Source organism: Chiloscyllium plagiosum, unplaced genomic scaffold (assembly GCF_037043375.1).
Source record: "Chiloscyllium plagiosum isolate Xiang-an unplaced genomic scaffold, Cpla_swu_hap1 HiC_scaffold_3, whole genome shotgun sequence".
Taxonomy (NCBI): Eukaryota; Metazoa; Chordata; class Chondrichthyes; order Orectolobiformes; family Hemiscylliidae; genus Chiloscyllium; species Chiloscyllium plagiosum.
Genome location: NW_028270141.1, coordinates 164,568,241 through 164,591,001, shown reverse-complemented (window position 1 = coordinate 164,591,001; position 22,761 = coordinate 164,568,241). Strand labels below are relative to the sequence as shown.

Below are 22,761 nucleotides of genomic sequence, written 5' to 3'. Positions count from 1 at the left end.
GCCCTGGATAGAGGGAGCTGTTAGCCCTGGATACGGGGAGCTGTTAGCGCTGGATACAGGGTGCTGTTAGCGCTGGATACAGGGTGCTGTTAGCGCTGGATACGGGGAGCTGTTACCGCTGGATACAGGGAGCTGTTAGCCCTGGATACGGGGAGCTGTTAGCCCTGGACAAAGGGAGCTGTTAGCCCTGGACACAGGGAGCTGTTAGCCCTGGATACAGGGAGCTGTTAGCCCTGGGCACAGGGAGCTGTTAGCCCTGGGTACAGGGAGCTGTTAGCGCTGGATACAGGGAGCTGTTAGCCCTGGATACAGGGAGCTGTTAGCCCTGGGCACGGGGCGCAGTTAGCCCTGGATACAGGGAGCTGTTAGCCCTGGATTCAGGGAGCTGTTAGCCCTGGGCACAGGGAGCTGTTAGCCCTGGGCACAGGGAGCTGTTAGCCCTGGGTACAGGGAGCTGTTAGCGCTGGATACAGGGAGCTGTTAGCCCTGGATACAGGGAGCTGTTAGCCCTGGGCACGGGGCGCAGTTAGCCCTGGGCACAGGGAGCTGTTAGCGCTGGATACAGGGAGCTGTTAGCCCTGGATACAGGGAGCTGTTAGCCCTGGGCACGGGGCGCAGTTAGCCCTGGATACAGGGAGCTGTTAGCCCTGGATACAGGGAGCTGTTAGCCCTGGATACAGGGAGCTGTTAGCGCTGGATACAGGGTGCTGTTAGCCCTGGATACGGGGAGCTGTTAGCGCTGGATACAGGGTGCTGTTAGCCCTGGATACAGGGAGCTGTTAGCCCTGGATACAGGGAGCTGTTAGCCCTGGATAGAGGGAGCTGTTAGCCCTGGATACAGGGAGCTGTTAGCCCTGGATACGGGGAGCTGTTAGCGCTGGATACAGGGTGCTGTTAGCGCTGGATACAGGGTGCTGTTAGCGCTGGATACGGGGAGCTGTTAGCCCTGGATACGGGGAGCTGTTAGCCCTGGATACAGGGAGCTGTTAGCCCTGGGCTCATGGAGGTGTTAGCCCTGGGCACAGGGAGCTGTTAGCCCTGGGCACATTGAGCTGTTAGCCCTGGGCACATGGAGCTGTTAGCCCTGGGCACAGGGAGCTGTTAGCCCTGGATACAGCGAGCTGTTAGCACTGGGCACAGGGAGCTGTTAGCCCTGGATACAGGGGGCTGTTAGTCCTGGATACAGGGAGCTGTTAGCACTGGGCACAGGGAGCTGTTAGCCCTGGATACAGGGGGCTGTTAGCCCTGGGCACAGGGAGCGGTTAGCCCTGGATACAGGGGGCCGTTAGCCCTGGGCACAGGGAGCTGTTAGCCCTGGGTACAGGGAGCTGTTAGCGCTGGATACAGGGAGCTGTTAGCCCTGGATACAGGGAGCTGTTAGCCCTGGGCACGGGGCGCAGTTAGCCCTGGATACAGGGAGCTGTTAGCCCTGGATTCAGGGAGCTGTTAGCCCTGGGCACAGGGAGCTGTTAGCCCTGGGCACAGGGAGCTGTTAGCCCTGGGTACAGGGAGCTGTTAGCGCTGGATACAGGGAGCTGTTAGCCCTGGATACAGGGAGCTGTTAGCCCTGGGGACAGGGAGCTGTTAGCCCTGGATACAGGGAGCTGTTAGCACTGGGCACAGGGAGCTGTTAGCCCTGGACACAGGGAGCTGTTAGCCCTGGGCACGGGGTGCAGTTAGCCCTGGATACAGGGAGCTGTTAGCCCTGGATACAGGGAGCTGTTAGCCCTGGATACAGGGAGCTGTTAGCGCTGGATACAGGGTGCTGTTAGCCCTGGATACGGGGAGCTGTTAGCGCTGGATACAGGGTGCTGTTAGCCCTGGATACAGGGAGCTGTTAGCCCTGGATACAGGGAGCTGTTAGCCCTGGATACAGGGAGCTGTTAGCCCTGGATACAGGGAGCTGTTAGCCCTGGATAGAGGGAGCTGTTAGCCCTGGATACAGGGAGCTGTTAGCCCTGGGCACAGGGAGCTGTTAGCCCTGGATACGGGGAGCTATTAGCCCTGGATACGGGGAGCTGTTAGCCCTGGATACAGCGAGCTGTTAGCCCTGGGCACAGGGAGCTGTTAGCCCTGGATACTGGGGGCTGTTAGCCCTGGGCACAGGGAGCTGTTAGTCCTGGATACAGGGGGCTGTTAGCCCTGGGGACAGGGAGCAGTTAGCCCTGGATACAGGGGGCTGTTAGCCCTGGAAACAGGGAGCTGTTAGCACTGGGCACAGGGAGGTGTTAGCCCTGGGGACAGGGAGCAGTTAGCACTGGGCACAGGGAGGTGTTAGCCCTGGGGACAGGGAGCTGTTCGCCCTGGATACAGGGAGCAGTTAGCCCTGGATACAGGGAGCTGTTAGCCCTGGGCGCAGGGAGCTGTTAGCCCTGGGCGCAGGGAGCTGTTAGCCCTGGATACAGGGGGCTGTTAGCCCTGGGGACAGGGAGCAGTTAGCCCTGGATACAGGGGGCTGTTAGCCCTGGATACAGGGAGCTGTTATCCCTGGATACGGGGAGCTGTTAGCCCTGGGGACAGGGAGCAGTTAGCCCTGGATACAGGGAGCTGTTAGCACTGGGCACAGGGAGCTGTTAGCCCTGGATACAGGGGGCTGTTAGCCGTGGGCACTTGGAGCTGTTAACGCTGGATAGAGGGAGCTGTTAGCCCTGGATACAGGGAGCTGTTAGCCCTGGATACAGGGGACTGTTATCCCTGGATACAGGGAGCTGTTAGCCCTGGGCGCAGGGAGCTGTTAGCCCTGGATACAGGGAGCTGTTAGCCCTGGGCACATGGAGCTGTTAGCCCTGGGCACAGGGAGCTGTTAGCCCTGGGCGCAGGGAGCTGTTAGCCCTGGATACAGGGAGCTGTTAGCCCTGGGCACATGGAGCTGTTAGCCCTGGGCACAGGGAGCTGTTAGCCCTGGATACGGGGAGCTATTAGCCCTGGATACGGGGAGCTGTTAGCCCTGGATACAGCGAGCTGTTAGCCCTGGGCACAGGGAGCTGTTAGCCCTGGATGCAGCGAGCTGTTAGCCCTGGATACTGGGGGCTGTTAGCCCTGGGCACAGGGAGCTGTTAGTCCTGGATACAGGGGGCTGTTAGCCCTGGGGACAGGGAGCAGTTAGCCCTGGATACAGGGGGCTGTTAGCCCTGGATACAGGGAGCTGTTAGCACTGGGCACAGGGAGGTGTTAGCCCTGGGGACAGGGAGCAGTTAGCACTGGGCACAGGGAGGTGTTAGCCCTGGGGACAGGGAGCTGTTCGCCCTGGATACAGGGAGCTGTTAGCCCTGGATACAGGGAGCTGTTAGCCCTGGATACAGGGAGCTGTTAGCCCTGGGCGCAGGGAGCTGTTAGCCCTGGGCGCAGGGAGCTGTTAGCCCTGGATACAGGGAGCTGTTAGCACTGGGCACAGGGAGCTGTTAGCCCTGGATACAGGGAGCTGTTATCCCTGGATACGGGGAGCTGTTAGCCCTGGGGACAGGGAGCAGTTAGCCCTGGATACAGGGAGCAGTTAGCACTGGGCACAGGGAGGTGTTAGCCCTGAGGACAGGGAGCTGTTAGCCCTGGGCACAGGGAGCTGTTAGCCCTGGGCACAGGGAGCAGTTAGCCCTGGATACAGGGAGCTGTTAGCCCTGGGCACAGGGAGCTGTTAGCTCTGGGCACGGGGCGCAGTTAGCCCTGGATATAGGGAGCTGTTAGCGCTGGATACAGGGAGGTGTTAGCCCTGGGTACAGGGAGCTGTTCGCCCTGGATCCAGGGAGCTGTTAGCCCTGGATACAGGGAGCTGTTAGCCCTGGATACAGGGAGCTGTTAGCCCTGGATACAGGGAGCTGTTAGCCCTGGATCCAGGGAGCTGTTAGCCCTGGATACAGGGAGCTGTTAGCCCTGGATACAGGGAGCTGTTAGCCCTGGATACAGGGAGCTGTTAGCCCTGGATACAGGGAGCTGTTAGCCCTGGATAGAGGGAGCTGTTAGCCCTGGATACAGGGAGCTGTTAGCCCTGGATACGGGGAGCTGTTAGCGCTGGATACAGGGTGCTGTTAGCGCTGGATACAGGGTGCTGTTAGCGCTGGATACGGGGAGCTGTTAGCGCTGGATACAGGGAGCTGTTAGCCCTGGATACGGGGAGCTGTTAGCCCTGGACAAAGGGAGCTGTTAGCCCTGGACACAGGGAGCTGTTAGCCCTGGATACAGGGAGCTGTTAGCCCTGGGCACAGGGAGCTGTTAGCCCAGGTTACAGGGAGCTGTTAGCCCTGGGCTCATGGAGCTGTTAGCCCTGGGCACAGGGAGCTGTTAGCCCTGGGCACATTGAGCTGTTAGCCCTGGGCACATGGAGCTGTTAGCCCTGGGCACAGGGAGCTGTTAGCCCTGGGCACAGGGAGCTGTTAGCCCTGGGCACATGGAGCTGTTAGCCCTGGGCACAGGGAGCTGTTAGCCCTGGATACAGCGAGCTGTTAGTACTGGGCACAGGGAGCTGTTAGCCCTGGATACAGGGGGCTGTTAGTCCTGGATACAGGGAGCTGTTAGCACTGGGCACAGGGAGCTGTTAGCCCTGGATACAGGGGGCTGTTAGCCCTGGGCACAGGGAGCGGTTAGCCCTGGATACAGGGTGCCGTTAGCCCTGGGGACAGGGAGCAGTTAGCCCTGGAGACAGGGAGTTGTTAGCCCTGGGCACAGGGAGCGGTTAGCCCTGGATACAGGGAACTGTTAGCCCTGGATACAGGGAGCAGTTAGCCCTGGGGACAGGGAGGTGTTAGCCCTGGGGACAGGGAGGTGTTAGCCCTGGGCACAGGGAGCTGTTAGCCCTGGGCACAGGGATATGTTAGCCCTGGTCACAGGGAGCTGTTAGCCCTGGATACAGGGGGCTGTAAGCCCTGGGCACAGGGAGCTGTTAGCCCTGGATACAAGGAGCTGTTAGCACTGGGCACAGGGAGGTGTTAGCCCTGGGCACAGGGAGCTGTTAGCGCTGGATACAGGGAGCTGTTAGCCCCTGGGCACAGGGAGCTGTTAGCCCTGGGCACAGGGACCTGTTAGCCCCTGGGCACAGGGAGCTGTTAGCGCTGGATACAGGGAGCTGTTAGCCCTGGATACAGGGGGCTGTTAGCCCTGGGCACAGGGAGCTGTTAGCCCTGGATACAGGGGGCAGTTAGCCCTGGGCACAGGGAGCTGTTAGCCCTGGGCACAGGGAGCTGTTAGCCCTGGGTACAGGGAGCTGTTAGCCCTGGGCACAGGGAGCTGTTAGCACTGGGCACAGGGAGCTGTTAGCCCTGGGCACAGGGAGCTGTTAGCCCTGGATACAGGGAGCTGTTAGCACTGGGCACAGGGAGGTGTTAGCCCTGGGGACAGGGAGCAGTTAGCACTGGGCACAGGGAGCTGTTAGCCCTGGATTCAGGGAGATGTTAGCCCTGGATACAGGGAGCTGTTAGCCCTGGACACTGCGAGCTGTTAGCCCTGGATAAAGGGAGCTGTTAGTCCTGGATACAGGGAGCTGTTAGCCCTGGGCACTGGGAGCTGTTAGCCCTGGATACAGGGAGCTGTTAGCACTGGGCACAGGGGACTGTTAGCCCTGGATACAGGGGGCTGTTAGCCGTGGGCACTTGGAGCTGTTAGCGCTGGATAGAGGGAGCTGTTAGCCCTGGATACAGGGAGCTGTTAGCCCTGGATACAGGGGACTGTTAGCCCTGGGCACATGGAGCTGTTAGCCCTGGGCACAGGGAGCTGTTAGCCCTGGATACGGGGAGCTATTAGCCCTGGATACGGGGAGCTGTTAGCCCTGGATACAGCGAGCTGTTAGCCCTGGGCACAGGGAGCTGTTAGCCTTGGATGCAGCGAGCTGTTAGCCCTGGATACTGGGGGCTGTTAGCCCTGGATACAGGGGGCTGTTAGCCCTGGGGACAGGGAGCAGTTAGCCCTGGATACAGGGAGCTGTTAGCCCTGGATACAGGGAGCTGTTAGCACTGGGCACAGGGAGGTGTTAGCCCTGGGGACAGGGAGCAGTTAGCACTGGGCACAGGGAGGTGTTAGCCCTGGGGACAGGGAGCTGTTAGCCCTGGATACAGGGAGCAGTTAGCCCTGGATACAGGGAGCTGTTAGCCCTGGATACAGGGAGCTGTTAGCCCTGGGCGCAGGGAGCTGTTAGCCCTGGATACAGGGAGCTGTTAGCACTGGGCACAGGGAGCTGTTAGCCCTGGGCACAGGGAGCAGTTAGTCCTGGATACAGGGGGCTGTTAGCCCTGGATACAGGGAGCTGTTATCCCTGGATACGGGGAGCTGTTAGCCCTGGGGACAGGGAGCAGTTAGCACTGGGCACAGGGAGGTGTTAGCCCTGAGGACAGGGAGCTGTTAGCCCTGGGCACAGGGAGCAGTTAGCCCTGGATACAGGGAGCTGTTCGCCCTGGGCACAGGGAGCTGTTAGCCCTGGATACAGGGAGCTGTTAGCGCTGGATACAGGGAGGTGTTAGCCCTGGGTACAGGGAGCTGTTAGCCCTAGGCACGGGGCGCAGTTAGCCCTGGATACAGGGAGTTGTTAGCCCTGCGCACAGGGAGCTGTTAGCCCTGGGTACAGGGAGCTGTTAGCGCTGGATACAGGGAGCTGTTAGCGCTGGATACAGGGAGCTGTTAGCCCTGGATACAGGGAGCTGTTAGCCCTGGGCACGGGGCGCAGTTAGCCCTGGATACAGGGAGCTGTTAGCCCTGGATACAGGGAGCTGTTTAGCCCTGGATACGGGGAGCTGTTAGCGCTGGATACAGGGAGCTGTTAGCCCTGGGAAAGGGAGCTGTTAGCCCTGGATACAGGGAGCTGTTAGCGCTGGATACAGGGAGCTGTTAGCCCTGGATACGGGGAGCTGTTAGCGCTGGATACAGGGAGCTGTTAGCCCTGGATACAGGGAGCTGTTAGCGCTGGATACAGGGAGCTGTTAGCGCTGGATACGGGGAGCTGTTAGCGCTGGATACAGGGAGCTGTTAGCCCTGGATACAGGGAGCTGTTAGCGCTGGATACAGGGAGCTGTTCGCCCTGGATACGGGGAGCTGTTAGCGCTGGATACAGGGTGCTGTTAGCGCTGGATACAGGGAGCAGTTAGCCCTGGATACAGGGTGCTGTTAGCCCTGGACAAAGGGAGCTGTTAGCGCTGGATACAGGGAGCTGTTAGCGCTGGATACAGGGTGCTGTTAGCCCTGGATACAGGGTGCTGTTAGCCCTGGATACAGGGTGCTGTTAGCCCAGGATACAGGGAGCTGTTAGCCCTGGATACAGGGTGCTGTTAGCCCTGGATACAGGGTGCTGTTAGCCCTGGATACAGGGTGCTGTTAGCCCTGGATACAGGGAGCTGTTAGCGCTGGATACAGGGTGCTGTTAGCCCTGGATACAGGGTGCTGTTAGCCCTGGATACAGGGAGCTGTTAGCGCTGGATACAGGGAGCTGTTAGCCCTGGATACAGGGAGCTGTTAGCCCTGGATACGGGGAGCTGTTAGCGCTGGATACAGGGAGCAGTTAGCCCTGGATACAGGGAGCTGTTAGCGCTGGATACAGGGAGCTGTTAGCCCTGGATACAGGGTGCTGTTAGCGCTGGATACAGGGAGCTGTTAGCCCTGGGCACAGGGAGCTGTTAGCCCTGGATACAGGGTGCTGTTAGCCCTGGATACAGGGAGCTGTTAGCCCAGGATACAGGGAGCTGTTAGCCCTGCGCACAGGGAGCTGTTAGCGCTGGATACAGGGAACTGTTAGCCCCGGGCACAGGGAGCTGTTAGCCCTGGGCTCATGGAGCTGTTAGCCCTGGGCACAGGGAGCTGTTAGCCCTGGATACAGGGAGCTGTTAGCCCTGGGCACGGGGCGCAGTTAGCCTTGGGCACATGGAGCTGTTAGCCTTGGATACGGGGAGCTGTTAGCCTTGGGCACAGGGAGCTGTTAGCCCTGGGCACAGGGAGCTGTTAGCCCTGGATACAGGGGGCTGTTAGCCCTGGATACAGGGAGCTGTTAGCCCTGGGCACAGGGAGCTGTTAGCCCTGGATACGGGGAGCTGTTAGCCTTGGGCACAGGGAGCTGTTAGCCCTGGATACGGGGAGCTGTTAGCCCTGGACACAGGGAGCTGTTAGCCCTGGATACAGGGAGCTGTTAGCCCTGGATACAGGGAGCTGTTAGCCCTGGATACGGGGAGCTGTTAGCCCTGGATACAGGGAGCTGTTAGCCCTAGATACAGGGAGCTGTTAGCCCTGGATACAGGGAGCTGTTAGCCCTGGATACAGGGAGCTGTTAGCCCTGGATACAGGGAGCTGTTAGCCCTGGATACAGGGGGCTGTTAGCCCTAGATACAGGGAGCTGTTAGCCCTGGGCACATGGAGCTGTTAGCCCTGGGCACAGGGAGCTGTTAGCCCTGGGTACAGGGAGCTGTTAGCCCTGGATACGGGGAGCTGTTAGCCCTGGATACAGGGAGCTGTTAGCCTTGGGCACAGGGAGCTGTTAGCCCTGGATACAGGGAGCTGTTAGCCCTGGGCACAGGGAGCTGTTAGCCCTGGATACAGGGGGCTGTTAGCCCTAGATACAGGGAGCTGTTAGCCCTGGGCACATGGAGCTGTTAGCCCTGGGCACAGGGAGCTGTTAGCCCTGGGTACAGGGAGCTGTTAGCCCTGGATAGAGGGAGCTGTTAGCCCTGGATACAGGGGGCTGTTAGCCCTGGATACAGGGAGCTGTTAGCCCTGGGCACAGGGAGCTGTTAGCCCTGGGCACAGGGAGCTGTTAGCCCTGGGCACAGGGAGCTGTTAGCCCTGGATACAGGGGGCTGTTAGCCCTGGATACAGGGAGCTGTTAGCCCTGGGCACATGGAGCTGTTAGCCCTGGGCACAGGGAGCTGTTAGCCCTGGATACGGGGGGCTGTTAGCTCTGGGCACATGGAGCTGTTAGCGCTGGATACAGGGAGGTGTTAGCCCTGGATACAGGGAGCTGTTAGCCCTGGATACAGGGGACTGTTAGTCCTGGATACAGGGAGCTGTTAGCCCTGGATACAGGGAGGTGTTTGCCCTGGGCACAGGGAGGTGTTAGCCCTGGGCACAGGGAGGTGTTAGCCCTGGGCACAGGGAGGTGTTAGCCCTGGGCACATGGAGCTGTTAGCCCTGGGCACAGGGAGCTGTTTGCCCTGGGCACAGGGAGGTGTTAGCCCTGGGCACAGTGAGGTGTTAGCCCTGGGCACAGTGAGGTGTTAGCCCAGGGCACAGGGAGGTGTTAGCCCTGGATACGGGGAGGTGTTCGCCCTGGGCATAGGGAGCTGTTAGCGCTGGGCACAGGGAACTGTTAGCCCTGGATACAGCAAACTGTTAGCCCTGGATACAGGGAGCTGTTAGCCCTGGGTACAGGGATCTGTTAGCCCTGGGCACAGGGAGCTGTTAGCGCTGGATACAGGGAGCTGTTAGCACTTGGCACAGGGGGATGTTAGCGCTGGATACAGGGAGCTGTTAGCCCTGGGCACAGGGAACTGTTAGCCCTGGGTACAGGGAACTGTTAGCCCTGGGCACAGGGAGCTGTTAGCGCTGGATACAGGGTGCTGTTAGCCCTGGACACAGGGAGCTGTTAGCCCTGGGCACATGGAGCTGTTAGCCCTGGGCACAGGGAACTGTTAGCCCTGGATACAGCGAACTGTTAGCCCTGGGCACAGGGAACTGTTAGCCCTGGGCACAGGGAGCTGTTAGCCCTGGGCACAGGGAGCTGTTAGCCCTGGATACAGGTAGCTGTTAGCCCTGGGCACAGGGAGCTGTTAGTCCTGGGCACAGGGAGCTGTTAGCCCTGGATACAGGGAGGTGTTAGCCCTGGGCACAGGGAGGTGTTAGCCCTGGGCACAGGGAGGTGTTAGCCCTGGGCACAGGGAGGTGTTAGCCCTGGGCACAGGAAGGTGTTACCCCTGGATACAGGGAGCTGTTAGCGCTAGATACAGGGAGCTGTTAGCCCTGGGCACAGGGAGCTGTTAGCCCTGGGCACAGGGAACTGTTAGCCCTGGGCACAGGGAGCTGTTAGCCCTGGGCACAGGGAACTGTTAGCCCTGGGGACAGGGAGCAGTTTGCCCTGGGCACAGGGAGCAGTTAGCCTTGGGCACAGGGAGCTGTTAGCCCTGGGCACAGGGAGCTGTTGGCCCTGGGCACAGGGAACTGTTAGCCCTGGGGACAGGGAGCAGTTTGCCCTGGATACAGGGAGCTGTTAGCCCTGGGCACGGGGAGCTGTTAGCCCTGGGCACAGGGAGCTGTTAGCCCTGGGCACGGGGAGCTGTTAGCCCTGGGCACGGGGAGCTGTTAGCCCTGGGCACGGGGAGCTGTTAGCCCAGGATACAGGGGGCTGTTAGCCCTGGATACAGGGAGCTGTTAGCCCTGGCCACAGGGAGCTGTTAGCCCTGGGCACCGGAAGCTGTTAGCCCTGGATACAGGGAGCTGTTAGCCCTGGGCACCGGGAGCTGTTAGCCCTGGATACGGGGAGCTGTTAGCCCTGGATACAGGGAGCAGTTAGCCCTGTATACAGGGAGCTGTTAGCCCTGGATACAGGGAGCAGTTAGCCCTGTATACAGGGAGCAGTTAGCCCTGGATACGGGGAGCAGTTAGCCCTGGATACGGGGAGCTGTTAGCCCTGGATACGGGGAGCTGTTAGCGCTAGATACAGGGAGCTGTTAGCCCTGGGCACAGGGAGCTGTTAGCCCAGGGCACAGGGAGCTGTAAGCCCTGGGCACAGGTAGCTATTATCCCTGGGCACAGGGAGCTGTTAGCCCTGGATACAGGGAGCTGTTAGCCCAGGGCACGGGGAGCTGTTAGCCCTGGAGACAGGGTGCTGTTAGCCGTGGATATAGGGAGCTGTTAGCGGAGGGCACGGGGAGCTGTTAGCCCTGGAGACAGGGAGCTGTGAGCCGTGGATACAGGGAGCTGTTAGCCCTGGACACAGAGAGTTGTTAGCACTGGGCACAGGGAGCTGTTAGCCCTGGATACAGGGAGCTGTTAGCCCTGGATACAGGGAGCTGTTAGCCCTGGATACAGGGAGCTGTTAGCGCTGGGCTCAGGGAGCTGTTAGCCCTGGATACAGGGAGCTGTTAGCCCTGGATACAGGGAGCTGTTAGCCCTGGATACAGGGAGCTGTTAGCCCTGGATACGGGGAGCTGTTAGCGCTAGATACAGGGAGCTGTTAGCCCTGGGCACAGGGAGCTGTTAGCCCAGGGCACAGGGAGCTGTTAGCCCTGGGCACAGGGAGCTGTTAGCCCTGGATACAGGGAGCTTTTAGCCCAGGGCACGGGGAGCTGTTAGCCCTGGAGACAGTGTGCTGTTAGCCGTGGATATAGGGAGCTGTTAGCGCAGGGCACGGGGAGCTGTTAGCCCTGGAGACAGGGTGCTGTTAGCCGTGGATATAGGGAGCTGTTAGCGCAGGGCACGGGGAGCTGTTAGCCCTGGAGACAGGGAGCTGTTAGCCCTGGACACAGAGAGTTGTTAGCACTGGGCACAGGGAGCTGTTAGCCCTGGATACAGGGAGCTGTTAGCCCTGGATACAGGGAGCTGTTAGCCCTGGATACAGGGAGCTGTTAGCCCTGGATACAGGGAGCTGTTCGCACTGGGCACAGGGAGCTGTTTGCCCTGGGCACAGGGAGCTGTTAGCGCTGGACACAGGGAGCTGTTAGCCCTGGGCACAGGGAGCTGTTAGCGCTGGGTACAGGGAGCTGTTAGCGCTGGGTACAGGGAGTTGTTAGCCTTGGGTACAGGGAGTTGTTAGCCCTGGGTACAGGGAGCTGTTAGCCCTGGGTACAGGGAGTTGTTAGCCCTGGGTACAGGGAGCTGTTAGTCCTGGATACAGGGAGCTGTTAGCCCTGGACATAGGGAGCTCTTAGCCCTGGAGACAGTGTGCTGTTAGCCGTGGATATAGGGAGCTGTTAGCGCAGGGCACGGGGAGCTGTTAGCCCTGGAGACGGGGAGCTGTGAGCCGTGGATACAGGGAGCTGTTAGCCCTGGACACAGAGAGTTGTTAGCACTGGGCACAGGGAGCTGTTAGCCCTGGATACAGGGAGCTGTTAGCCCTGGATACAGGGAGCTGTTAGCCCTGGATACAGGGAGCTGTTAGCCCTGGATACAGGGAGCTGTTCGCACTGGGCACAGGGAGCTGTTTGCCCTGGGCACAGGGAGCTGTTAGCGCTGGACACAGGGAGCTGTTAGCCCTGGGCACAGGGAGCTGTTAGCGCTGGGTACAGGGAGCTGTTAGCCCTGGGTACAGGGAGCTGTTAGCCCTGGGTACAGGGAGCTGTTAGTCCTGGATACAGGGAGCTGTTAGCCCTGGGCACAGGGAGCTGTTCGCCCTGGGCACAGGGAGCTGTTCGCCCTGGGCACAGGGAGCTGTTCGCCCTGGATACAGGGAGGTGTTAGCCCTGGACACAGGGAGCTGTTAGCCCTGGACACAGGGAGCTGTTAGCCCTGGATACAGGGAGCTGTTAGCCCTGGGCACAGGGAGGTGTTAGCCCTGGGCACAGGGAGCTGTTAGCCCTGGGCACAGGGAGCTGTTAGCCCTGGATACAGGGAGCTGTTAGCCCTGGGCACAGGGAGCAGTTAGCGCTGGGCACAGGGAGCTGTTCGCCCTGGGCACAGGGAGCTGTTCGCCCTGGATACAGGGAGGTGTTAGCCCTGGACACAGGGAGCTGTTAGCCCTGGATACAGGGAGGTGTTAGCCCTGGATACAGGGAGTTGTTAGCCCTGCATACAGGGAGCTGTTAGCCCTGCATACAGGGAGCTGTTAGCTCTGGATACAGGGAGCTGTTAGCCCTGGGCACAGGGAGCTTTTAGCCCTGGATACAGGGAGCAGTTAGCCCTTTGCACAGGGAGCTGTTAGCACTGGGCACAGGGAGCTGTTAGTCCTGGATACAGGGAGGTGTTAGCCCTTGGCACAGGGAGGTGTTAGCCCTGGGCACAGGGAGCTGTTAGCCCTGGATACAGGGAGCTGTTTGCCCTGGATACAGGGAGCAGTTAGCCCTGGGCACAGGGAGTTGTTAGCCCTGGATACAGGGAGCTGTTAGCCCTGGGCACAGGGAGGTGTTAGCCCTGGGTACAGGGAGGTGTTAGCCCAGGGCACAGGGAGCTGTTAGCCCTGGGCACGGGGAGCTGTTAGCCCTGGGCACAGGGAGGTGTTAGCCCTGGGCACAGGGAGGTGTTAGCCCTGGGCACAGGGAGCTGTTAGCCCTGGGTACAGGGAGCTGTTAGCCCAGGGCACAGGGAGCTGTTAGCGCTGGACACAGGGAGCTGTTAGCCCTGGGCACAGGGAGCTGTTAGCCCTGGGCACAGGGAGCTGTTAGCGCTGGGTACAGGGAGTTGTTAGCCTTGGGTACAGGGAGTTGTTAGCCCTGGGTACAGGGAGCTGTTAGCGCTGGGTACAGGGAGTTGTTAGCCTTGGGTACAGGGAGTTGTTAGCCCTGGGTACAGGGAGCTGTTAGCCCTGGGCACAGGGAGCTGTTAGCGCTGGGTACAGGGAGTTGTTAGCCGTGGGCACAGGGAGCTGTTCGCCCTGGGTACAGGGAGCTGTTAGCCCTGGGCACAGGGAGCTGTTAGCGCTGGGTACAGGGAGTTGTTAGCCTTGGGTACAGGGAGTTGTTAGCCCTGGGTACAGGGAGCTGTTCGCCCTGGGCACAGGGAGGTGTTAGCCCTGGGCACAGGGAGCAGTTAGCCCTGGGCACAGGGAGGTGTTAGCCCTGGGTACAGGGAGCTGTTCGCCCTGGATACAGGGAGCAGTTAGCTCTGGATACAGGGAGCTGTTAGCACTGGGCACAGGGAGCTGTTAGCTCTGGATACACGGAGCTGTTAGCGCTGGGCACAGGGAGGTGTTAGCCCTGGGCACAGGGAGCTGTTAGCCCTGGGCACAGGGAGGTGTTAGCCCTGGGCACAGGGAGCTGTTAGCCCTAGATACAGGGAGCAGTTAGCTCTGGATACAGGGAGCTGTTAGCACTGGGCACAGGGAGCTGTTAGCTCTGGATACACGGAGCTGTTAGCGCTGGGCACAGGGAGGTGTTAGCCCTGGGCACAGGGAGCTGTTAGCCCTGGGCACAGGGAGGTGTTAGCCCTGGGCACAGGGAGGTGTTAGCCCTGGGCACAGGGAGCTGTTAGCCCTGGGTACAGGGAGGTGTTAGCCCTGGGCACAGGGAGGTGTTAGCCCTGGGCACAGGGAGCTGTGAGCCCTGGATACAGGGAGCTGTTAGCCCTGGGCACAGGGAGGTGTTAGCCCTGGGTACAGGGAGGTGTTAGCCCAGGGCACAGGGAGCTGTTAGCCCTGGACACAGGGAGCTGTTAGCCCTGGGCACAGGGAGCTGTTAGCCCTGGGCACAGGGAGGTGTTAGCCCTGGATACAGGGAGCTGTTAGCCCTGGGTACAGGGAGCTGTTAGCCCAGGGCACAGGGAGCTGTTAGCCCTGGGCACAGGTAGCTATTAGCCCTGGGCACAGGTAGCTGTTAGCCCTGGATACAGGGAGCTGTTAGCCCTGGACACAGGGAGCGGTTAGCCCTGGGCACAGGGAGCTATTAGCCCTGGATATAGGGAGCTGTTATCCCAGGGCACAGGGAGCTGTTAGCCCTGGATACAGGGAACTATTAGCCCTGGATCCAGGCTATTAGGCCTGGATATAGGGAGGTGATGGCCCTGGGCTGAATGGCCTGATTCCGGTGCTATCTCTGCTGGGCTCATGGTCAGACGTGCAGCACCGTAACCTCAGTGACTCCAGGCCAGGAGCTGGACTGTTAGACTGTGCTGACCCCCCTTTTCCAGCACCTGGAACGATGGACCAAATAATCTCATACTGTCCTGTCGCTTTTCAGTGGTTCAAGATGTCATTCAACCAACAGTGGCTACAGTGCCCACTGTAGGTCTGACCAACACTGGATACAGTGCCCCTCTGTATGTCTGACCAGCACTGGATACAGTGCCCCACTGTATGTCTGACCAGCACTGGATACAGTGCCCACTGTAGTTCTGACCAACACTGGCTACAGTGCCCACTGTAAGTCTGACCAACACTGGATACAGTGCTCCACTGTATATCTGACCAGCACTGGCTACAGTGCCCACTGTAGGTCTGCCCAACACTGGCTACAGTGCCCACTGTAAGTCTGACCAACACTGGATACAGTGCCCCACTGTATGTCTGACCAGCACTGGATACAGTGCCCACTGTAGGTCTGACCAACACTGGCTACAGTGCCCCACTGTAGGTCTGACCAACACTAGATACAGTGCCCACTGTAGGTCTGACCAACACTAGATACAGTGCCCACTGTAGGTCTGACCAACACTAGATACAATGCCCTACTGTAGGTCTGACCAACACTGGCTACAGTGCCCACTGTAAGTCTGACCAACACTGGCTACAGTACCTACTGTAGGTCAGACCAACACTACCTTCAGTGCCCCACTGTAGGTCTGACCATCACTGGCTACAGTGCCCACTGTAGGTCTGACCAACACTAGATACAGTGTCCCACTGTAGGTCTGACCAACACTGGCTACAGTGCCCACTGTAGGTCTGACCAACACTGGCTACAGTGCCCACTGTAGGTCTGACCAACACTAGATACAGTGTCCCACTGTAGGTCTGACCAACACTGGCTACAGTGCCCACTGTAGGTCTGACCAACACTGGCTACAGCCCCTCACTGTAGGTCTGACCAACACTGGCTACAGTGCCCCACTGTAGGTCTGACCAACACTGGATGCAGTGCCCACTGTAGGTCTGACCAACACTGGATACAGTGCCTCCACTGTAGGTGTGACCAATACTGGATACAGTGCCCACTGTATGCCTGACCAACACTGGATACAGTGCCCACTGTAGGTCTGACCAACACTAGATACAGTGCCCGCTGTAGGTCTGACCAACACTGGTAACAGAGTTTGCTGTAGGTCTGACCAACACTAGATACAGAGTTTGCTGTAGGTCTGACCAATACTGGCTACAGTGCCCACTGTCGGTCTGACCAACACTGGCAGCAGTGCCTACTGTAGGTCTGACCAACACTGGCTGGAGTGCCCACTGTAGGTCTGACCAACACTAAATACAGTGCCCACTGTAGGTCTGACCAACACTAGATACAGTGCCCCACTGTAGGCCTGACCAACACTGGCTGCAGTGCCCACTGTAGGTCTGACCAACACTGGCTGCAGTGCCCACTATAGGTCTGGCCAACACTAGATACAGTGCCCACTGTAGGTCTGACCAACACTGGATACAGTGCCCACTGTAGGTCTGACCAATACTGGCTGCAGTGCCCACTGTAGGTCTGACCAACACTAGATACAGTGCCCCACTGTAGGTCTGACCAACACTGGCTACAGTGCACCACTGTAGGTCTGACCAACACTGGCTACAGTGCACCACTGTAGGTCTGACCAACACTGGATACAGTGCCCACTGCAGGTCTGACCAACACTGGATACAGTGCCTCTACTGTAGGTGTGACCAATACTGGCTACAGTGCCCACTGTAGGTCTGCCCAACACTAGATACAGTGCCCCACTGTAGGCCCGACGATCACTGGCTACAGTGCCCACTGTAGGTCTAAACAACAGTGGATACAATGCCTCTACTGTAGGTCTGACCAACACCTGATTAAGTGCCCCACTGTAGGTCTGACCAATACTGGCTACAGTGCCCACTGTAGGTCTGACCAACACTGGATACAGTGTTTACTGTGTCTGACCAACACTGGATACAGTGCCCACTGTAGGTCTGACCAATACTGGCTGCAGTGCCCACTGTAGGTCTGACCAACACTAGATACAGTGCTCCACTGTAGGTCTGATCAACACTGGATACAGTGCCCACTGTAGGTCTGACACTGGATACAGTGTCCCACTCTAGGTCAGAGCAACACTGGATGCAGTGTTCACTGTAGGTCTGACCAACACTGGCTACAGTGCCCACTGACGGTCTGACCAACACTACATACAGTGCCCCACTGTAGGTCTGACCAATACTGGCTACAGTGCCCACTGTAGGTCTGACCAACAGTGGCTACAGTGCCCACTGTAGCTCTGACCAACACTAGATACAGTGCCCCACTGTAGGCCTGACCAACACTGGCTACAGTGCCCACTGTAGGTCTGACCAACACTGGCTGCAGTGCCCACTGTAGGTCTGGCCAACACTAGATACAGTGCCCACTGTAGGTATGACCAACACTGGATACAGTGCCTCTACTGTAGGTGTGACCAATACTGGCTACAGTGCCCACTGTAGGTCTGACCAACAGTAGCTACAGTGCCCACTGTAGGTCTGACCAACACGAGATACAGTGCCCCACTGTAGGCCTGACAATCACTGGCTACAGTGCCCACTGTAGGTCTGACCAACACTGGATACAGTGCCCACTGTAGGTCTGACCAACACTGGCTATCGTGCCCACTATAGGTCTGACCAATACTAGATACAGTGCCCACTGTAGGTCTGACCAACACTAGATACAATGCCCTACTGTAGGTCTGACCAACACTGGCTACAGTGCCCACTGTAGGTCTGACCAACAGTGGCTACAGTGCCCACTGTAGGTCTGACCAACACTAGATACAGTGCCCCACTGTAGGTCTGACCAACACTGGCTACAGTGCCCACTGTAGGTCTGACCAACACTGGCTACAGTGCCCACTGTAGGTCTGACCAGCAGTGGATACAGTGCCCCACTGTAGGTCTGACCAACACTGGATACAGTGCCCACTGTAGGTCTGACCAGCACTGGCTACAGTGCCCACTATAGGTCTGACCATCACTGGCTATAGTGCCCACTATAGGTCTGACCAACACTGGCTACAGTGCCCACTGTAGGTCTGACCAGCACTGGCTACAGTGCACACTATAGGTCTGACCAACACTGGCTACAGTGCCCCACTGTAGGTCTGACCGTCACTAGATACAGTGCCCCACTGTAGGTCTGACCAACACTAGATACAGAGTTTGCTGTAGGTCTGACCAGCACTGGCTACAGTGCACACTATAGGTCTGACCAACACTGGCTACAGTGCCCCACTGTAGGTCTGACCGTCACTAGATACAGTGCCCCACTGTAGGTCTGACCAACACTAGAAACAATGCCCTACTGTAGGTCTGACCAACACTGGCTACAGTGCCCACTGTAAGTCTGACCAACACTGGCTACAGTACCTACTGTAGGTCAGACTAACACTACCTACAGTGCCCCACTGTAGGTCTGACCATCACTGGCTACAGTGCCCACTGTAGGTCTGACCAACACTAGATACAGTGCCCCACTGTAGGTCTGACCAACACTGGCTACAGTGCCCACTGTAGGTCTGACCAACACTAGATACAGTGCCCCACTGTAGGTCTGACCAACACTGGCTACAGTGCCCACTGTAGGTCTGACCAACACTGGCTACAGTGCCCACTGTAGGTCTGACCAACACTGGCTACAGCCCCTCACTGTAGGTCTAGCCAACACTGGCTACAGTGCCCCACTGTAGGTCTGACCAACACTGGATGCAGTGCCCACTGTAGGTCTGACCAACACTGGACACAGTGCCTCCACTGTAGGTGTGACCAATACTGGATACAGTGCCCACTGTATGTCTGACCAACACTGGATACAGTGCCCACTGTAGGTCTGACCGCCACTGGATACAGTGCCCACTGTAGGTCTGACACTGGATACAGTGTCCCACTCTAGGTCAGAACAACACTGAATACAGTGTTCACTGTAGGCCTGACGAACACTGGATACAGTGCCCGCTGTAGGTCTGACCAACACTGGCTGCAGTGCCCACTATAGGTCTGGCCAACACTAGATACAGTGCCCACTGTAGGTCTGACCAACACTGGATACAGTGCCCACTGTAGGTCTGACCAATACTGGCTGCAGTGCCCACTGTAGGTCTGACCAACACTAGATACAGTGCCCCACTGTAGGTCTGACCAACACTAGATACAGTGCCTCACTGTAGGTCTGACCAACACTGGCTACAGTGCACCACTGTAGGTCTGACCAACACTGGATACAGTGCCCACTGCAGGTCTGACCAACACTGGATACAGTGCCTCTACTGTAGGTGTGACCAATACTGGCTACAGTGCCCACTGTAGGTCTGACCAACAGTGGCTACAGTGCCCACTGTAGGTCTGCCCAACACTAGATACAGTGCCCCACTGAAGGCCTGACGATCACTGGCTACAGTGCCCACTGTAGGTCTGACCAACACTGGATACAATGCCTCTACTGTAGGTCTGACCAACACTAGATTAAGTGCCCCACTGTAGGTCTGACCAATACTGGCTACAGTGCCCACTGTAGGTCTGATTATCACTGGCTGCAGTGCCCACTGTAGGTCTGACCAACACTGGATACAGTGTTCACTGTGTCTGACCAACACTGGATACAGTGCCCACTGTAGGTCTGACCAATACTGGCTGCAGTGCCCACTGTAGGTCTGACCAACACTAGATACAGTGCTCCACTGTAGGTCTGATCAACACTGGATACAGTGCCCACTGTAGGTCTGACACTGGATACAGTGTCCCACTCTAGGTCAGAGCAACACTGGATGCAGTGTTCACTGTAGGTCTGACCAACACTGGCTACAGTGCCCACTGACGGTCTGACCAACACTACATACAGTGCCCCAAAGTAGGTCTGACCAATACTGGCTACAGTGCCCACTGTAGGTCTGACCAACACTGGATACAGTGCCTCTACTGTAGGTGTGACCAATACTGGATACAGTGTTCACTGTACGTCTGACCAACACTGGATACAGTGTTCACTGTGTCTGACCAACACTGGATACAGTGTTCACTGTGTCTGACCAACACTGGATACAGTGTTCACTGTGTCTGACCAACTCTGGATACAGTGTTCACTGTAGGTCTGACAAACACTGGCTACAGTGCCCACTGTAGGTCTGACCAACTCTGGATGCAGAGATCACTGTAGGTCTGACCAACACTGGGTACAGTGCCCACTGTAGGTCTGACCAACACTGGATGCAGAGTTCACTGTAGGTCTGACCACCACTGGATGCAGAGTTGACCCTCGGTCTGAGCAGCACAGGGCAGGGTGAGCACTGTGAGAGAGAGTTTGTGACTAGCAACCGTTCCAGTTGGAGGGGCATTTCTCAGGCGCGTTTACTCACCACTGCAGCTCCCCCGCTGTGGTTTCCCAGCAGAATTTGTTGAACAGCCCCAGGGTTAAGCAAAGCAGTTCACCTGCATTCCCGATCATACTGAGCCGGCAGAGGACTGCCAGCAGGCTCGATTTAGGAAGCTGGTGAAGGCTTCGGAGATTCCCAGGAATGCTGCCAGTGATTGGGGAGGAAAGGAGGGGAGGAGGCAAGCAGCAATTCTGAGGGAACCCTGGAAGGTCTGGAATTGTTATAAGGCCATTCAGCCCATTGACCCTGCTGTGCCATTGAATGAGATTGTGGCTGATCTGATCATTGTCAGCTTTGCATTCCGGCATTATTCCCAGAATCATAGAATCGCGACAATGATGGAGCAGACCTTCCCACCCAGACCTATCCTATTCCTGGAATCCCCCACACTCATTTCCCATGGCTAGCCCACACATCCCTGATCACTACGGGCAATTTAGCGTGGCCAATCCTCCCCGACCTGCACATCTTTGGACTGTGGGAGGAAACCGGAGCACCCGGAGGAAACCCACGCAGACACGGGGAGAATGTGCAAACTCCACACAGTCAGTCGCCTGAGGCAGGAATTGAACCCGGGTCTCTGGCGCTGTGAGGCAGCAGTGCTAACCACTGCTACACGATGGGGGACAGTGTAGAGGAAGGTTTACTCTGTAGCTGACCCTGTGTTGTCCCTGTCCTGGGGGTGTTTGATGGGGGACAGTGTAGAGGAAGCTCTACTCTGTATCTAACCCTGCGTTGTCCCTGTCCTGGGTGTGTTTGATGGGGGGACAGTGTAGAGGGAACTTTACTCTGTATCTAACCCCGTGCTGTCCGTGTCCTGGGAGTGTTTGATGGGGGGACAGTGTAGAGGGAGCTTTACTCTGTATCTAACCCCGTGCTGTCCCTGTCCTGGGAGGTGTTTGATGGGGGACAGTGTAGAGGGAGCTTTACTCTGTATCTAACCCCGTGCTGTCCCTGTCCTGGGGAGTGTTTGATGGGGGACAGTGTAGAGGGAGCTTTACTCTGTATCTAACCCCGTGTTGTCCCTGTCCTGGGGAGTGTTTGATGGGGGACAGTGTAGAGGGAGCTTTACTCTGTATCTAACCCCGTGCTGTCCCTGTCCTGGGGGGTGTTTGATGGGGGACAGTGTAGAGGGAGCTTTACTCTGTATCTAACCCCGTGCTGTCCCTGTCCTGGGGGGTGTTTGATGGGGGACAGTGTAGAGGGAGCTTTACTCTGTATCTAACCCCGTGCTGTCCCTGTCCTGGGAGGTGTTTGATGGGGGACAGTGTAGAGGGAGCTTTACTCTGTATCTAACCCCGTGCTGTCCCTGTCCTGGGGAGTGTTTGATGGGGGACAGTGTAGAGGGAGCTTTACTCTGTATCTAACCCCGTGTTGTCCCTGTCCTGGGGAGTGTTTGATGGGGGACAGTGTAGAGGGAGCTTTACTCTGTATCTAACCCCGTGCTGTCCCTGTCCTGGGGGGTGTTTGATGGGGGACAGTGTAGAGGGAGCTTTACTCTGTATCTAACCCCGTGCTGTCCCTGTCCTGGGGAGTGTTTGATGGGGGACAGTGTAGAGGGAGCTTTACTCTGTATCTAACCCCGTGCTGTCCCTGTCCTGGGGGGTGTTTGATGGGGGACAGTGTAGAGGGAGCTGCAGTTTCAGTTTAGAAGAATCGAGGAGGTTTGACTGTGATCCTGTGATGTGATGATCGGGAGGACTCCATTTGCTTGCTGATTGGGTGGTTATTTTTGCCGGGAGTTTATTAGAATATGCCCTTTCTGCCTTTCCCGACTCGGACATGATGTACATTGTGGAAGTGAGGAAAGCTGACGGTGTGAAAATAACTGTGGAGTTATTGTTACTCAAATGTTCCCGAGCAAATGAGGAACCTAAACACATGAGTTACTGTACTTACAGAGTGAGGCTTCCGGTCGTGTGAAGCACGTGGGGAGGCAGTACCTGGGAGAGAGTGCCAGGGTGAGTAAACCAGTGGGTGTGAGTGTGAGTGTGTGGGGATGGGGCTGTGGGGAGAGGCACAGACAGGGTGACGCAGACTGAGACAGAGAGAGAGAGACACACACACACACATAAATCTGAGAGAGTGACACAGACTGAGACAGAGAGAGAGAGACACACACACACATAAATCTGAGAGAGTGACACAGACTGAGACAGAGAGAGAGAGACACACACACATAAATCTGAGAGAGTGACACAGACTGAGACAGAGAGAGAGAGACACACACACACTATGAGAGAGTGACACAGACTGAGACAGAGAGAGAGAGACACACACACATAAATCTGAGAGAGTGACACAGACTGAGACAGAGAGAGAGAGACACACACACACACATAAATCTGAGAGAGTGACACAGACTGAGACAGAGAGAGAGAGACACACACACACACATAAATCTGAGAGAGTGACACAGACTGAGACAGAGAGAGAGAGAGACACACACACACTATGAGAGAGTGACACAGACTGAGACAGAGAGAGACACACACACACACACATAAATCTGAGAGAGTGACACAGACTGAGACAGAGAGAGAGACACACACACACACATAAATCTGAGAGAGTGACACAGACTGAGACAGAGAGAGAGAGACACACACACACATAAATCTGAGAGAGTGACACAGACTGAGA

The 22,761-nt window shown here is 57.5% G+C and overlaps 1 long non-coding RNA gene across 1 annotated transcript in view; it reads left to right on the top strand.

Annotated features, from left to right (window-relative positions):
- The window catches only part of LOC148151800 (uncharacterized), a 120,474-nt gene that overhangs the window by 66,729 nt on the left and 30,984 nt on the right, over nt 1–22,761 (top strand). Inside the window, exon 2 of the long non-coding RNA XR_015752047.1 lies at nt 22,020–22,079. This is a non-coding gene — a long non-coding RNA (uncharacterized LOC148151800). The remainder of the gene's footprint in view (nt 1–22,019; nt 22,080–22,761) is intronic.